The sequence below is a fragment of the Pleurodeles waltl genome, chromosome 9 (assembly GCF_031143425.1).
Source record: "Pleurodeles waltl isolate 20211129_DDA chromosome 9, aPleWal1.hap1.20221129, whole genome shotgun sequence".
Lineage (NCBI taxonomy): Eukaryota > Metazoa > Chordata > Amphibia > Caudata > Salamandridae > Pleurodeles > Pleurodeles waltl.
This window is the reverse complement of record NC_090448.1, coordinates 1,021,101,386-1,021,115,178: the sequence shown is the minus strand read 5'-3', so window position 1 is coordinate 1,021,115,178 and position 13,793 is coordinate 1,021,101,386.

Below are 13,793 nucleotides of genomic sequence, written 5' to 3'. Positions count from 1 at the left end.
CCCTCTAGGACTCACTCACATGCCCATTCAGATTCTTATGTATCCACTAAGAGACCCATACAGTGCATCATGCACTGACTCACAGACCCACTCAGACTCATGCGTCCACTCAGAGATGCACTCCTACTCTCTTGGACACACTCACATGCCCATTCATATGCTTATGCACCCACTAACATATCCACTCCTTGCATCATGCACCTACTCACTGACACACTTATGCGTCCACTCACATATCTACTCTGACCCTCTTGGACTCACAAAGTGACCCATTCAGATGCTTATGCATCCACTAACCGTCTGACTCAGTGCGTCATGCACCCACTCACAGACCTACTCACAGACTCATGCATCCACACACAGATCCACTCCGACCCTCTTGGACCCACTCAGCGACCCTTTCACATTCTTATTCACCCAGTAATATACCCACTCATTGCATCACACACCGACTCACAGACCCACTCAGCCACTAATGCATCCACTCACAGATCCACTCTGACCCTCTTCGACCCGCTCACAGATGCATTCAGATGCTTATGCATCCACTAATAGGCCCACTCAGTGCATCATGCATCCACTCACTGACCTACTCAGACATTCATGGGTCCATGCACAGATCCACACCAACCCTGTCGGGCCCACTTAGAGACCCATTCCGATGCTTATACACCCACCAACAGACTCCGTCACCCACCCACTCATAGACCCACTCAGACACTTATGCAGCCACTCACAGATCCACTTCAACCCTCTTGGACCCAATCAGAGACCCATTCAGATCCTTATGCACCCACTAAGCGACCCACTCAGTCCATCAAGCTCCCACTCACAGACCTGCTCAGACACTCATGCATCCACTCACAGATCCACTGTGACCCCCTTGGAACCACTCAGAGACCCATTCAGATGCTGAGGCACCTACTTAGAGACCCACTCATACTCTAATGCTCCAAATCATAGCTATACTCTGACCTGGAAGAAAGTGAGTGTGATACGATGAAAGAACATAAATAAGTGCATCAAAATACAAATGTATATACATATTTACAAATGGAGGGATGCTGCCCAGTCCTCAATGTCCGTGGCCCACAGGACCACATGACATAGGCCAAGGGCCCATCTTACTCCTACAACAACACAGAGAGAACACTGCAGGGGCATCAGGCCAAAATACACAGGCACCTCAGAGGGATGGGGAATGGGGGGGCACCGCAGCCAGAAGATGGTACAACACCACTGGTCCTGGAGGGGGCTACATGCCCTCTGCCACAGTCTCTCAAGTGGGTGGTTTGCCCACTGCTTGGTCCTGGTGAGTGCACAGCCACAGTCTCTCTAGTGGATGGCTTCTTCCACCAGTTCTGGAGGGGGCATTGTGCCCAGTGTGCCTCATCCTGGGAAGGATGGGGTGAGTGCATGGCTTCTTCCACTGGTTCTGGAGGAGGCATTGTGCCCTGTCATGCAGATCTTGGGGAGTGCAAGGCCACAGTCTCTCACCTGGGTGTCACATCTATAGGATTTGCAGGGGCCAATACGCACTACAGCTCATGGAGGCAGGACTACACACTGTCCGCTGGCGGTGACAGCTGCTCAGTGGTGGTAGTGGCGGGGCTGGTGTTTGGGCTGGCAGTGGTGGGGGGAGACTCCAGCCCTTCCCCTGCAGCCTCGGACGGCTGCCTACTGGGGCTGCTGCTGCTGGCAGTGGTGCTGGTGGCGGTGCTGGCAGTGGTGGGGGGAGGCTCCAGCCCATCCCCTGCAGCCTCGGACAGCTTCCCATTGGGGCTGCTGCTGCTGGCAGTGGTGCTGGTGGGTATGCTGGTGGCAGTGCTGGCAGGGGTGGGGAGAGGCTCCAGACCTTCCCCTGCAGCCTCGGACGGGTGAACCGCAATGGTTGGTAGTGGGGGCTCTGAATGAGTCCCAACACCAGGCATCCTGTCCTTCTTGCCTGCGGGTGCAGACCCCTTGCCCTTACCTTTCGCAGCTGGTGGTGCCTCCTTGCCCTTCCCTTTTGCAGCTGCTGGTGCCTCCCTGCCCTTCCCTTTCTCAGCTGGTGGTGCCTCCTTGCCCTTCCCTTTCACAGCTAGTGGTGCCTCCTTGTGCTTCCCTTTCGCAGCTGGTTATGCCTCCTTGCCCTTCCTTGATGCACTTGGTGCAGGCACACTTTCAGTGCTGCTAGCTGGTTCCCAGGATCCTCTCCGACCTGCAGTAACTGTCGACACTACTGTGGCCGTGAACTGGGTGGCTGAGGTGCACGCCTGGGTTCTGACCATCTGACCACCCTGGCCTGACGTGAATGACAGGGGGAGGGGTATGGAAGAGATCAACGGTGGAGAGAAAAAGCTTCCTAGGGACATTGGGGCGGGAAAAGGGTGAAGGTTTGGGAGTGGAGGAAGAGGGAGTGGTTGTAGGAGGTGTCAGTCTGCTGTGTTTGGGTGCAGGTGCATGGGCTGGATGCTGTTATGAGGTGGATGGCTGTTGGGTGTCTGAGTGCTTGCGTTTGTGTACTTTGGGAGGAAGGGGCACAGACACAGTGAGAGAGGACACAAGGGCAGTGTGCATGGATGTGGGGTGGTGACTGCCAGTGAGGGGTGTGTACTGATAGGCGTGCTGGTGATGGAGGTAGTGGATGAGGATGTAGTGCATGCGGGTGTGAGTGGAGACACTACTGGGAGGGAGGTGGATGACGAGGAGGAGGGGGCCACAGTGGAGGAAGTGGATGTTGGTATGTCTGCACCTGGATGGTGTTCGTGTGAGTGACTGTGGGATGATTTGTGGTGCTTGTGTTTGCCTGAGCCACTCCTGTGTGTTGTTCTGGATGCATGTTAGTCTGCCTGTGTGCTTTGGATAGGTTAGGATTGAGGGGACAGGGACTGGGTAGAGGAAGTTGGAGGGGCGAGGCTAGAAACAGGGACAATGGCTGCCATTAGAGAGGAGGCCAGAGCCTGGATTGATCTCTGTTGAGCCGCCATGCCAGAGTGAATGCATTCCAGGAAAGCATTTGTTTGTTGCAAATGGGCTGCCAGCCCCTGGATGGCATTCACAATGGTTGATTGCCCAACAGAGATGGATCACAGGTGGTCAATAGCCTCCTCACTCAGGGCAGCAGGGCTCAATGGGGCAGGGCCTGAGGTGCCTGGGGCGAAGGAGATGCCCACCAACCTGGGTGAGCGGGCACAGGAAACACGCTGATGGGCTGCTGGGAGGGTGGTGCTGGTACAGGGATGGCGGCTGAACCTGTAGTTGGGGTGGGCACAGAGGTGTCCGCCACCACCAGGGAGCTTCCATCAGAGGAGGTATCACTATCAGAACTGTCCCCTCCTGTCTCCGCCGTGGTGCTCCCTTTGCCCTCCGTCCCACTGGTGCCCTCACCGTCGGTGGATTTGGCCTCCTGTGCCATGTGGGATGCAGCTCCCTCCGTCACTGGTGCCTCAGCTCCTCCACCAGATGTTGCTAATGCACAGAAGGACAGGGTGAGAAAACAAAAAGGGGGGAGAGACAAAGGATACACTTGGTCAATGGCTGCTCCAACACCACCGTACACGACACACACACACACACACAGGGAACAGCCCTACGCATTAGGCAATGCACTACCAGTTACAATGCTAGTCACCAGGCATGGACAGGAATACATAATGCCAATAACAGCATAACTGAGACCCACAGACCCCTGCACAGTAGTGGATGCGTACTAGCTTAGTTGGAGGTGGTTCACATCATTCCCTGCCCAACATGGGACCTACCCTGCAATGTCCAGCCTGGCCTAGGGGCACCCACAGGCCCACATCCCCCACCCGGTGACCACCCCACCACGCACAAGTAGTATATAGGGAAACTGTGAGACCGTCCGGCCTGTTACACTCATGTCCCACCGTAGCCATCCCATCCCCTTACTCACAGACATTGCCCACCACACATGCAGCATGCTGCCCCGGACCCTTCCACCAACCCCCCCTTACACAAGGCCCTCACACACAGCACTCCATGCATTCAAGGCTCATGCATCGTGCTCACAGTGTACTCACCTGTTGGTCTGGAGATCCATACATCATTCTGTACTGGGGTAAGACCCCATCCACCAGTCTCTCCAACTCCTCAGCTGTGAAGGCATATGCCTTTTCCCCAGTAACACGAGCCATGGTTGGTTCCAGAGACAGGTCACAGCATCACTTGCAGTGTAGCTCCTCTCCTATTGAAGGTCAGGTAGCAAGAGGGTAAACATATAAGAAATGGCAGACAGGTCTGTGGCCGTGCGTACTGTTACCACTGGGGTACATCATCATTGGCCACTGTAACCCATAGGGCCCAATAGGATCCAATGAGGAGTTGCACAGTGGTTTTCGACTGCCTCCCACAATGGCACACAACATCAGTGGAATTACCTCATTTCCACCTGTCACTCCATACAGGACAGGCGGACCCATTTCGGGGGGAGGGCAGGCCATGGCACCTAACTGTATCACAGTACACATAGGCACCATTTGGGCCTATACAAAACTATTACGTTACAGTCACAACATGCAATGCAGTGTGGTGTTTGGAAATATGGGATATTTACCAGCTACTCACCGTTTGCCCCCTAGATTGCAACTGCTGCGGGTGAATAGGAGATGTAGACATCGTCCCGTGTACAGGCTCCTGGTGGACTTGGCAACAATGGAGGACAGGCACATTATCTTCACCTATAGACTGAACAGGGCCAACAATCACAGAGCTGTGTGCCCAATTGAACCTGACCCGATATCTGCTATCCGTCAGCCCACCGGGATCCCCCCTCTTGTGAAAGTCCTATCTGTGCTCCATTTCCTGGCAACTGGCTCCTTCCAAGTGACAGTGGGCTTGGCAGTAGGAATGTCTCAGCCAATGTTCTCAATAGTGCTGACCAGAGTATTGTCTGCCTTGATTAAACACATGCGCAGCTACATCGTTTTCCCCCAGGTGTAGGATTTGGCCACAGTGAAAGTTGATTTCTATGCTTTGGGACATATCCCCAACATTATTGGGGCTATTGATGGTACACATATTGCATTTGTTTCCCCCCCTGGAGAAATGAACAGGTGTTCAGAAATCCAAAGACCGTTGTTGGAAAATGAGTTATTGGTAAGGGCAGGTAGGTACCTACACTTAGCAATAGGCCACTAACCTCCACTAAGGTCCAGTTAGGTCTCAGTAAATTAAACCCAGCTCAACCCTTGGTAGCTTGGCAACGAGCGTCAAGGCTTAACTTAGGAGACAGAGTGTAAAGCATTCAAATATCACAAAACAGTAGTTAAATAAAACACAGGAAACAGTTTAAAAATCCAAAACCAATTTATAAAAATAGATTACATTTTTATCTTTAAAATGACACCAAAACAAATAAAATCGGATAAGGGGAACCGGAGATATGAATTTTTAAAGATTTTTTTTTTTGTTTTAGCACCTAGAAACAAAAAGTGCCAATCGGGTCATCTGGTTGCACCTCGACCGGGGCAAAGTCAAAGTTTCAGGTCGACCGCAATGGAGCCGTGCTCGGCTATAGGCCGCGGGAGGCCTTGGTTAAAAGTTTACCTTCACACTTAGGCCCTCATTCCAACCCTGGCGGTCAGTGATAAAGCGGCGGCCAACCCGCCAACAGGCAGGCGGTCCAAAAAATGCAATTCTGACCCTGGCGGGAACCGCCAACTCAGGCGGCCACTTTAACACTCCGACCGCCACGGCGGGACAGACAAACAGCGCGGCGGTCACCGCCAACAGGCAGGCGGCAGACAATGTACCGCCCACCCTATCACAACTCACCAATCCGCCACCTTTTCCGGGGCGGGAGATGGCGGGGCCCTGTTCAGCGGTGCTCTTCGCGGCGGGGCCCTGTTCAGCGGTGCTCTTCACGGCGGGGCCCTGTTCAGTGGTGCTCTTCACGGCGGGGCCCTGTTCAGCGGTGCCTGTCTTGGCGGGGCCCTGTTCAGCAGTGCTCTTCACGGCGGGGCCCTGTTCAGCGGTGCTTGAGACGGCGGGGCCCTGTTCAGCAGTGCTCTTCACGGCGGGGCCCTGTTCAGCGGTGCTTGAGACGGCGGGGCCCTGTTCAGCGGTGCTCTTCACAGCGGGGCCCTGTTCAGCGGTGCTTGAGACAGCGGGGCCCTGTTCAGCGGTGCTTGTCCTGTCTTTCAAGAGAGCCAGACCTGGCCAAGACTCCCTGCTTAGTCGCCCTCCGACCTTGCGGTAGCGGGGCCCTCCTGTGATGGAGTCTTGGGCCCGTGGGTGTCGTCCGTCACACCCGGGATGGGGCTGGTGGGGCCCTCCTGGTGCGCTCGCCTGCTGCATGTCTTCTCCGCCCTGCTGCCCTTGCCCTCCTTCGCTGCAGCTCTCTGGCCCTTGCCTCCCTTAGATGATGTGGCAGGTGACGGGGCAAGGCCACTCTCCTTGGTGGCAGCCGTCTCAGGCTTTTACCGCCGGCCCTTAATTTTTCTTGTCCTCTTCCCAGGGGGTGGGCTGGCTGTCCCCTTGCTGCTGGCCGATGTTCCTTCCCTAGGAGCTGGTGGACTCCAATAGCCCTGCACTATGGTGATACTAGATGCAGGGCTGGTGGTGGCTGAGGTGCTCTTTGGACTCCTACCAGATGGAGGGGGTGGGTCAGGTGATGCAAAGAGGTTAATTTTGGTGAGGAAAAGTTTTTTAGGAGCAATGGGAAGCGTAGGTGCAGTGGGTATGGGAGTGGAGGAAGAGGATGTGGTTGTAGGAGAGTCAAGTGTGCTGTCTTTGGGTGCAGGTGCTTGGGCTGGAGGCTGTTGTGAGGTGGATGGCTGTTGGGTGGGTGGCTGCCTGCGTTTGTGTGGTTTGGAAGAGGGGGTGACAGACACACTGGGAGAGGACACAGGGGACGTGTAAACGGCAGTGGGGGTGGTGACTGCACGTGTGCTGACTGTAATGGAGGGTGTGCTGGTGATGGAAGTACTGGCTGATGGTGGTGTACATGCAGGTGTGAGTGGAGACGTCACAGGGAGGGAGGAGGGAGACGAGGAGGAGGGGGACACGGAGGTGGTAGTGACTGTTGGCATGTCTGCATCTGGATGTTGCTTGTGTGAATGCTTGTGGGATCTGTGGTGCTTATGTCTGGATGAGCTGCCTTTGGTGTTGAGGTGTGTGCAGGCTGGTCTGATGGTGTGGATGGGATAGGCAGAGGAACAGGAGACTGGGACTGGGTGGAGGGAGTTAGAAGAGGGAGGCTGTAGACAGGGACAATGGCTGCCGTCAGTGCTGAGGCCAGAGCGTTGAACGATCGCTGATGGGCAGCCTGACCCGAATGAATGCCCTCCAGGTATGCATTGCTCCAATGCACCTCCCTTTCTACACCCTGGATGGCATTCAAAAGGGTAGACTGCCCAACAATGAGTGTCCTGAGGAGGTCAATGACCTCCTCACTGAGGGCAGCAGGGGTAACTGGGGCAGGGCCTGAGGTGCCTGGGGCGAAGGAGATGCCCACCTTCCTGGGTGAGCGGGCACGGAGCGAAGGCTGAGGGGCTGCTGGGAGGGCGGGGCTGGTGCGCTGGGTGGCGGCTGTACCTGTTGTGGCGGTGGGCACAGATGTTGCCGCCACCGCAAGGGAGCTCCCTTCCGAGGACGTGTCGGTGTCGCTGACGTCTCCACGGGTCCCCGTTGTGGAGCTCCCCTCGCCCTCTGTCTCACTGGTGAACTCGGAGTCGGTTGCATGGCCCTCCGGGGCCATGTGAGAGGCAGCTCCCTCGTGCGCCGATGCCAATTCTCCTCCGCCTGATGATGCTAATGCACACATGCACAGGAAGAAAAAGAAAATGGGTGGGGGGGAGAAATGAAGACAGGTTGAGTGCATGCATTGGCAACACCGTTGGCGGAGAGGACAGACACAGAAGCCCCCTGCACTACGCAGCGCAATCGGGGTACGCTACTCAGTTCTTGTGACTAGGCCTACAGGTCTATGGACGACAAATGCACACATGGGTGATGCAGGACCATGGATAACTGTACTTGGCACCCTACAGAGGTGGGGGCGGGGCACAGGGCCATGCCTAACGGAGGGGACTAGCCTACAGAAAGCGCCCTGGCCTTGAGTTACCCACAGCCCTCCTCCCCAACCCAGACACCTCCACTGCGCGCAAAGATAGCAGAATGTGCTGATACTCACCCCCTTGTGTCTGCTGTGATGTCCTCACGCGCCCATCCAAATCGGGGTAGGCCACCGCCAGGATCCGGGACATCAGGGGGGTCAATTGGCGGCTGGCACCCCTCCTACCTTGGGAGGCCATCCCCAGCAGAGACTCGGCGGTCTTTCTGGTCCCGCGGCGGATGTCCTCCCACCTCTTTCGGCAGTGGGTGCCCCGTCTGTAGTGGACCCCCAGGGCCCGGACGTCCTTGGCGATGGCACGCCAAATGTCGACCTTCTGACCTATTTGACATGTACAGGGAGGGAAAGGAAATATCATAACTTTTCTGCATGGTCGATGTGAGGGGCCCCCCCTCCCCAACCTTGCCATGTGTCACATGTTCCCATCTGTCGTGCGTTGCACTCCTCATTCGCTCCCCTCCCCACCATCTTACATCCACCCCACTCAACACAGGCATAGCCCATTAAGCGTGCACCCTGTGTACTAACCTGTTGGTCTGGAGGACCGTAGAGTAGCGCATACTGGGGGAGGACCCCATCAACAAGTTTCTCCAATTCCTCAGATGTGAAGGCAGGGGCCCTTTCCCCAGTCGCAGCAGCCATAGTATCTCCCAGACCTAGGTCACAGCAGCACTTGCAGTATAGGTCCTCTCCTGTGGATGATCAGGTCTCGAGTGATTAATCAGATAGAAAATGGCGGTCACGCCCGCGGCGGTGCGTACCGCGGCGGTGCGTACCGCGACCGCCGGCGCACATCGTCATTGGCTCATGAAACCCATAGGGTGCAATGTTAACCAATGCGGCTTCGCACCGCAGTCTTCGACCGCCTACCGCCACGGTGTGCCACTCCAGCGCATTGACCTCACATCCCACTGTCACACTTCACAGGTCAGGCAGCTGCCATTTCCAGGGCTCGCATGGCATAATTTCAACTGCGTCACACAGGCCTAGGCTGTGCATTGCCACTCATACAAGCCTTTCAATGCATTGCGATTCTTTTACTGTGCAAGCTGTGTGAACGAACCTGTGGTTTGCTTGACTTTCTGCTCCATGTTGTCCTTCCTAGGCACCGTCCGCTGGGACTTGCGAGGAGAAGGATAAATCCTCCTGTGTACCGACCGCTGGTGGACCTGTCGACAATGGAAGAACGACATATTATACTTAGATACAGACTTGAAAGAGCCACTATACATGAACTGTGTGCCCAGCTGGAGCCAGACCTGATGTCCCCCATCCGCCAACCCACAGGGATTCCCCCTCTGGTGCAGGTTCTGTCAGTACTCCATTTTTTGGCAAGTGGGTCTTTTCAGACAACAGTGGCCATGTCATCAGGGATGTCTCAGCCTATGTTTTCTAAGGTTTTGTCCAGAGTGTTGTCTGCCCTGATGAAATACATGCGGAGCTACATTGTTTTCCCTGAGGAGGATGATTTGGCTACAGTGAAGGGTGATTTCTATGGCCTTGGACATATCCCCAACATCATTGGTGCCATTGATGGGACCCATGTGGCTTTGGTTCCCCCCAGAGGAAGTGAGCAGGTGTACAGAAACAGAAAAAGTTATCATTCGATGAATGTCCAGGTGGTCTGTTTGGCAGACCAGTACATCTCCCAAGTTCCCTGGGTCAGTGCATGACGCGTATGTTATGAGAAATAGCAGCATCCCTTATATGATGGAACAGCTACAGAGACACCGTGTGTGGTTATTGGGTGACTCTGGTTACCCTAACCTCTCCTGGCTATTGACCCCAGTGAGGAATCCCCGGACCAGGGCAGAGGAACGGTACAATGAGGCCCATGGGCGAACTAGGAGGATCATAGAAAGGACCTTCGGCCTCCTGAAAGCCAGGTTTAGGTGCCTGCATATGACAGGGGGATCCCTAATGTACTCACCAAAGAAGGTGTGCCATATCATCGTGGCCTGCTGTATGCTTCACAATCTTGCTTTGCGACGCCAGGTGCCTTTTGTGCAGGAGGATGGTCCAGATGGTGGTGTTGTATCAGCTGTGGAGCCTGTGGAGAGTGAAGAGGAGGAAGACGACGGGGACGACACAGACAACAGGGATACAGTGATACAACAATATTTTCAGTAGCACACAGGTAAGGATCAACCACCCCATTTCACATTTACTTAAGGCCTCCTGCGTCTCTACTGTCTGTGTTTCCCCCCAGTTCCTTTTAAGTTAATTGTGACTTTCACTTCCCTTTTCAGAGCTGTATGACCGACTGCGTGACTACTGCTTTGTTTGCCCATGGACTAAAGCTTATTGACATTGGTATGTTATCAGCACAATGTGACTGAACAGAATTGCACCGTTATGTGTAATACATTTGTGAAAAATACAAGCAGACTCCTGTTATTTTAAGTGCAATGAGTGATTTATTTCAAGTGCTACATATAGGTACATGATTGTAAGACGGTGATGGGTGGGGGTGGAGTAATGTCCATGGCAGAGTCCAGTTCTCAGTCGCACAGGTGCATTGTCCATATGCCTGTGGAAGGATGGAGCAGGGGCAGTTAAAGGTTGGACAGGGTGACAATGTGGGACAGTGGGATGACATCAGGAGGTATCATATGCTGGCGGGGGTCTTGGCATCCTACTCTGTCTTCTTGTGAGACCTCAGGTTCGGCTTGCGGGTGGTTGTTCTTCAGCAGGAGGTGGGGTTCTGGTGGACTGTCGTTGTGTGGGGGCCTCCTGTCCACTAGTGCCGGCGGATGTGGTAGCCTGTTCCTGGTCCTGGCTAGTGACAGGGGCCCTTTGTGGTGCCACATGGTTCCGCAATGTGGTGACTATCTGGTTAAGGGCCAGGACGATGGTCCCCATTGCGGAACCAATGTTCCTCAGTTCCTCTCTGAACCCCATGTACCGTTCCTCCTGCTGTGTCTGGATCTCCTGGAACCTGGCCAGTACCGTCGCCATCGTCTCCTGGGAGTGGTGGTATGCTCCCATGATGGAGGAGAGGGCCTCTTGGAGAGTGGGTTCCCTGGGCCTGTCCCCCCCCTGTCGCACAGCAGCCCTCCCAGTTCCCCTGTTTCCCTGGGCCTCTGTCCCCTGGACGGTGTGCCCACTACCACTGCCCCCAGGTCCCTGTGGTTGTTGGGGTGGTGGGTCAACCTGGGTGCCCTGTAGTGGCGGACACACTGCTGATTGACGTGTCCTGGAGACAGAGGCATGGGCCCGCTGGGTGGGAGCTGTGCTGGTGTTCCCAGAGGGAGTTAGTTCTGCTGTAGCCTGTGGCTGTCTGTGGGGCACCGACTGTCCAGAGGTCCCCGATGGACCGGGCTGGTCATCTGGGTCCAGGGAGACAGAGCTGCTGTCATCGCTGGGGGCCTCTTCTGGGGGTGGGATGGACATCTCTGGACCCTCCGTGGCGGTGTGGTGGCGTTCGGGTCCTGCAGGGGTATAAAGGTATGGTTATAGCTTCTGTGTGTGGCATTTCGTGTGATGGGTGGGTGTCCGTGTACCCAAGTGCAGGCATTCCCTTGCGGGGGCTTTTGTGAGGGTGGCTTGTGGGGGTGATGTGTGTGTGCAGTGGCCATGCTTTGGTGATGGGTGTCCATGCTTTGTGGTCGCATGCAGGGCTTGGTGTTGGGATGGGTGGGTTGTGATGGTGAGCCTTTTGCAAGGAGTTGGTGTGATGGGGGTGGGGGTGAGGGTGGGGGTATGTGCTGGCATGCAGGTGGGGTGGGGGTGGGAAGTAGTAGTTAAGATTTGACTTACCAGAGTCCATTCCTCCAGATACTCCTGCGAGGCCCTCAGGATGCAGGATGTGCAAGACTTCCTCCTCCCATGGTGTAAATTCTGGGGGAGTAGGCGGGGGTCCGCTGCCAGTCTTCTGCACCGCTATATTGTGCCTTGATACCATGGAACGCACCTTCCCCCGTAGGTCGTTCCATCGCTTCCTGATGTCATCCCGATTGCGTGGATGCTGTCCCACCGCGTTGACCCTGTCCACTATCCTTTGCTATAGCTCCATCTTCCTAGCTATTGTGGTGTGCTGCACCTGTGCCCCGAATAGCTGGGGCTCTACACGGACTATTTCCTCCACCATGACCCTGAGTTCTGCGTCAGAGAACCTGGGGTGTCTTTGGGGTGCCATGGGGTGGTGTGGATGAGGTGAGGGGTGGTGTATGTGTTGTGGAGTGTAATGTGTGTGGTGGTGTATGGTGTTTTGTGCGTGGTAATTGTGTGGGTGATGTTGTGATTTGCCTCTGTGTGATGGTCTACTCTAAGCAGTGCTGTCTCTCTCTGTCCTTGATTCGCAATTGTTGTCGTAGGGGTTTGTGGGTGATGTGGGTGTGTGTTTTATTTTGTATTGGGTGTGTGGGAGTGGTGTGTATATGTGTCTCAGGTGTGTGTGTTTCAAATTGGCCAATGTGGGGATGTTTTGTAAAGGTGTGTGTATTTTGAGCGCGACGGTGTGTACCGCCAATGGAATACCGCGGTTGAAAGACCTCTGCGTGGATTCGTGGGTCGTAATGGCGTGGGCGTATTTCTGTTGGCGTGACAGTGGAGGTTTGGTCATCGCCATTTTTTCGCGGACCTTTGGAGTGGCGGACTTTTGTGGATGTCGGGTTTTTGGAGGTTTTCAAGTAGCGGGTCAGAATGACCGGGGCGGTTTACCGCGGCCACGGCGGTGTTATGGCGGGCTTCTGACCGGCGGTAAGCGCCTTTTACCCCCGAGGTCAGAATGACCCCCTCAGTCTCTTTTTCGAAGATTTTCTTCAGCGGGACGAACCTGCCAGTCCAATCCGACCTCCTGGAGCCCTTCTCCGGATACGCGATGCTGGAATCCTCGGTGGAGATTTTTACCTTCGGACTTAGTCGTTTTTTCGAGGTGAAAATCCTTCGACCGGGGTAAACCTGGATCTTGATCTGACGTCCATGGAACCCTCCTCAGATACGCTGGCTGGGAGGTCCCGGTCAACTTTTTACCTTCGGACTTAGGGCCAGATGTAGCAAACGATTGCGACTCGCAAAAGGCCGAATCGCAATTTGCGACAGTGAAAAATCGGAAATGGGATGCAAAAAGCCCATTTCCGACTCGCAAAAAACGATGGGACCCGTTTGCGAGTCGCATCCGGTGCGACCCCATTTTGCGACCCGCAAATTGCAAGTCGCAATTTGCGAGTCGCAACCCATATGCAATTGCAACTCGCAAATTGCGACTAGTCGCAAAAAGCCCAGTTTGCATGTCCCATTTACCACTAACTCAGAGCAGGTGGTAACCACTACCAAAGTATAAAAGGGGACCCAGAAGGCATCTGGGTTACTCAAGATGGCGGATATATACCTGATAGCAGTGAGGAGGAGAGTCTACGCAGCCCAGCAGAGGAGGAGGAGGGGCCACAGACAGGAGAAGATATATAGAACCAGGCAGACTCTTTTTCAGCAAACTGAAGAGGAGATCTATGACAAATACCGCCTTAGCAGCGCAGCCATTCTAGAATTAATAGATTTACTGAAACCACAGCTAGAACACAAGACTCTGCGTGGCTGTGCCATCCCTACGCATGTGCAAGTACTATGCGCACTGCACCTCTTGGCCTCAGGGAGCTATCAGGGGGTCATTGCTGTGGCAGGTGGGGTATCCCAAAGTGCAGTGTCAAGGTTCCTCAGGGCATTCCTAGAAGCCTTAGTCACGCACATGTCTCACTTCATATACTTACCAAGGAAT